Here is a 4,195-nt window from a genome sequence, read left to right on the forward strand (position 1 = left end):
CTCCTCCTGGCTAAGAGCATTGGAATCACACCATAGTTCAGCTGGTATTGTGTTTGGTTCACTTTTGGAGATATTAGTAATGCTACTAGCTACCAATGATAAGATTGTTGTAGTTCTAAAGTCAATCCATGCTGATCAATATTTTATAAGTAGTGGTTCACATCTCATAAGCATGCATGCTCCATAGTGCTGGAACACCAGAACTTTCTAGGAGATGACACATACCAGTAATACTTTGGCTCAGGCCTGCTGAAGTATGGAGTTTCCTTCAAACACGCTTGTTTAGCTTGCTATGTTATTCGGAAAACTTTCCCCAAGTATTTTGCCTTTTGAACTATTCATTTTTGGGGTTCCCTAGCTGATTCAGTTTCATGGAAGTGGTGTTTCCATAGGGCATCAAATAATTTGAGGTAATTTGGTTGGGTTACATTCAGTAGTTTTGAGTCGATCTCTATTTAACTATGAGAAAACATGTTGACAATAACACTTGACATTGCAGGCTATTATTCCTTCATTTAAACAGGTTGGAGTCCTATATACATAATGATAAATAAGAGTCAAAAGGAAGAAAGAGGAGTCCTAGATTAGTTTGTGAAAAGCATCCAGATTTCTTTGATAAGAAGTTGGAATGTATGGGAACAATCCTGCACTTGCTGAGTGGTAGAGTTTCTTAATACAAATTATAAACTGATATGGGCGATGGATTGGACATATTGTTACACAAGAACCAGGATCCTCAATCGTTCCATTCCTCTTAACCCCTCAAAGACACTAACCGGAAATGAGTATTTTTATAAGGCATAATTAGATGTTGTCACAAAATACATTTGTTCTGTAGAATGCGTTTTATGAAGAAAAAACTTACCTCACTGGAACTTAGTCTTAACCTGTAACAATTATGTTAAAAATTCCTTGAAACAATTTGGTTCTATGCTAGCAAACATTGTGTCTGTATGGTAATATGCTTTGTAATATATCATTTTTTTTCCCTTTGAATGCCATGAAAGGAAGGGCCGCCCAAATTCTACATTGAATGGAACAAGCTGGGGTGAAATTTGACAGCGTACAGCCGTGCAATGAATTTCGTGATGGTAAATCATTTCGAGTGACAGTACTTCCATAAATACAAAATAATTGTTTTACATGAAACAATGGCAGATGAGTTTACAGAATAATATTTTGCTTAGTGTACAACAGCTTTGCAACAAAGCAATTTCTGTGCAGTGGACCACTTAAAAAAGATTAAAACATGACAAAGAAAATTTAATCAATAGGTTACTACTGTATTCAAAATCAAATAAAATTTATTAAAACTACCTGCAGTATTAATCGAATCGACGGCTTTTGGATAATGACTGTAATCAGTCCTAATTTTCTTGGAAGGCATAAAAACATCGGAAAAATCAAACAACTCTTACCGTATGCCAAATTGAGAACAATATGCCAGGTAATCATCGTGCCGTTTATAGAAACTGTATCACGGCAGAGCAGACGCATGGATCATCGCACGACAATTGGTTGGAAAAAGTGGCGATTGAGGAAGAGTACTGCTGAAGAAAGAAAATTAGAGAAGGCATTGGCACTGCACAGGGGCCTGTAACTTTATAGTCATTCCAATGGCTTATAAAGGCGTTCACTACCGGACAGTGTGAGGACTAGATTCGTCATTAATTAAAGGATGCCTTATCAGCATTGAATATTATGAGAGATATTAATTAATCAATTTTTTCCATTGGTATTGTCATGGGATCGACTTTTCCTGTAGTATTTAATATTCTATTTTTATTCTTGCAGGCGTCATCTATACGTCAAACTTCACTATTGCCGTTGGCACTATACTATTGCATTGATTTTTTCTAAACTTCCAATTAATCCGCCCAAATTAAACCAATAACATGCTATAATTTTCTGATAAAGATCAAGATCTGTTTTTGCTAGAGCGAGCATGAAAATTTCTTCATGAAAAAACAGTAAAAAACAAAATCTTATCTTGATTCTTACTGGTTCAATAGTTTGGAGTAATCTTATTCTAACCTTAACGAGAAAAGCATTTAGACATTTTTAATGTAAATGTCCATTTCTGCACTATTTGTGCTTCTAACTGTAGACAAGCTGAAAATTTTGTTTAAACGGAATGACTAATCCACACCTGCGAAATTTACTTGTCTGGAAGAATCTTTTCGGTGATAATACTTGCTTCCATACCTTCTCCTCTGCTTTATTTCACGGGATAAATTCAAAGAAAATGATAACAATTCTGTGTCGCGCTGGAAGCAATTACCTTGCATAAACACCAAAATTCTTCTACAATTCACCCCCTTCGATCTTCTTGATTCGTCCAGATATGCCCTGGTATAAACATGCATTTGACGTCATTAGGGGAGCTTTTACCTAAACAGGAAAAAGACTGCAAGGAATGGTGTACAATGAGTTCAAAACGTTACAAACCATGAGCGCATTTTATACGCTAGAAATTTGGTTTGTGACAATTTAACTGCTGGCCCTATTAAATCAGTATCTTGTTAAGATCAATGTACAAAACAAGAACGAACAATGAAAAAATAATTTATTTACGGAGCGATGAGGTTCAAAGACACCCTTATTTTCTTTACACCAATGGTTTCACTATACATTCCTTTCTACATTACAACAACGTTTTAGACGATGCTTTCCAATTTCAGGTTGGGACCCCACACAAATTATCTTTGGATGTCTTCCACGTCAAGTTTTTTTAGTTGTAATTTATGTTTTATTTAATTATTATAATTTGTGATGTTAAATTTTGACATACATGATCATGACACGATGGCCCTTGTCTTTCACTTTAGAATGTCTGTGAAAAAAGAAGCAATTCAGTTTTTTTATTTTGTACTAAAATCCTGAAGATCAAATATAAATATTATGTTCAAAATTGCAAGTATACCTCAAACCTTTTATTGAGGTCTAAGTAGAAAATAATTTTTTCTCTCACCTTCTAATATAATTTCATTCTATTTATGCTTGGAACACCTTGGAAATTAAAATATTTTTATATTTTGTAGTTTGATAATATTGTTTAGACAAGTTTTGTATACAATATTGTAAATGTATTACGTATGGGTGATGCATTGAGATAATAGTTAAATAAGCATATGGTAGTTGGGCTTATTAGACAAATGCATTTAACAATTTTGGATAATTGCAAAATGTATTCAATATTGTAAAAGTATTTAATGCTTGTGACACGTGGATCGACTTGGTTGAGAGAAAAAAGGGGCACCATGGAGATGGAGATGGTTGAGCAATAATTCTACTTTAGACATTAAGTAATGGTGACAGAAGGCTATGAAGATTTTAATTGATTTCATCTTGTTTCTTTCTTGCTAGGCTTGGGATGGAGTTATTCATAGCTTGTTGGTAATTGCTTGATCATCTTATACTTCTTCATTGTGACTGGCACTTGGCTTGATTGCGTCTTTAGATCTTGAGGAATATGGAGTAGAACGTTCGACTCTCATTTGTTTAATGGTTGGTCTCATGGAGAGAACAAAAAGAATTGATTGTTGTAGAAGGTCAGATCTTGCATGATTTCTCCATGGTTGAGAGAGCTGATCTCTATGTTAAGGTTCTAAATGTAATGTTGTACAGTAACTATTTTGTTATTGGAAATACATGTTTTTTCATTGTTTTAGAGGCAAGGATTTTCTCAAAAGTTTTTTAAAAAATTTTTAATTATTTTTTTTTCAAAATATATTAGCTAGTTTCTTTTTTCTGTGATAATTTTCTCTTTCATCCTTGTAATGTGTGGTTTATGCTAGAATGTTAGGATTTATATAGGCTAGTGATTTCATTGTAACATTTTTTCTTAGGCTTAATGAAAAATTAATTTGTAATGCACGGTTAAGGTTAGAAAATTGCCTTTATTTTCTTATGTTTGGTATCCATTTAGTATTATAATAAGTTAATGATTTAGGTATTGGCACTCGTATATTTCCTTCTTTTTGGTATTGATCTTGGTTTGGAGGATGGAGGAGAAGCCTTCCTTGGACAATGATATTAATCATTGTTCCTCGTATAATAGATTAGAAGAGGAACACCATAGCACATTTTGAGCTTTGTGCTCAAAATGGACGATTTGCTTGATTGTGACATAATAGGCCACTACATGACCAACTCCCTACATTGTTGGAGTTGGTCATGTAGTGGCCTAGAGCTT

General features: G+C 33.9%; 1 long non-coding RNA gene across 4 annotated transcripts in view; it reads right to left on the minus strand.

Moving 5' to 3' along the window:
* Nucleotides 1-1,654, minus strand: part of LOC131874571 (uncharacterized) — a 48,054-nt gene extending 46,400 nt beyond the window's left edge. Inside the window, exon 1 of one of the 4 annotated variants that reach the window (XR_009371919.1) lies at nucleotides 1,419-1,652. This is a non-coding gene — a long non-coding RNA (uncharacterized LOC131874571). Of the gene's footprint in view, nucleotides 1-1,418 lie in introns of all 4 variants that reach the window. The other 3 variants (XR_009371921.1, XR_009371920.1, XR_009371922.1) reach the window with 3 other exon arrangements.
* Nucleotides 1,655-4,195: the final 2,541 nt, after the last annotated feature.

This window comes from Cryptomeria japonica, chromosome 3 (genome assembly GCF_030272615.1).
Source record: "Cryptomeria japonica chromosome 3, Sugi_1.0, whole genome shotgun sequence".
NCBI classification, from domain to species: Eukaryota; Viridiplantae; Streptophyta; class Pinopsida; order Cupressales; family Cupressaceae; genus Cryptomeria; species Cryptomeria japonica.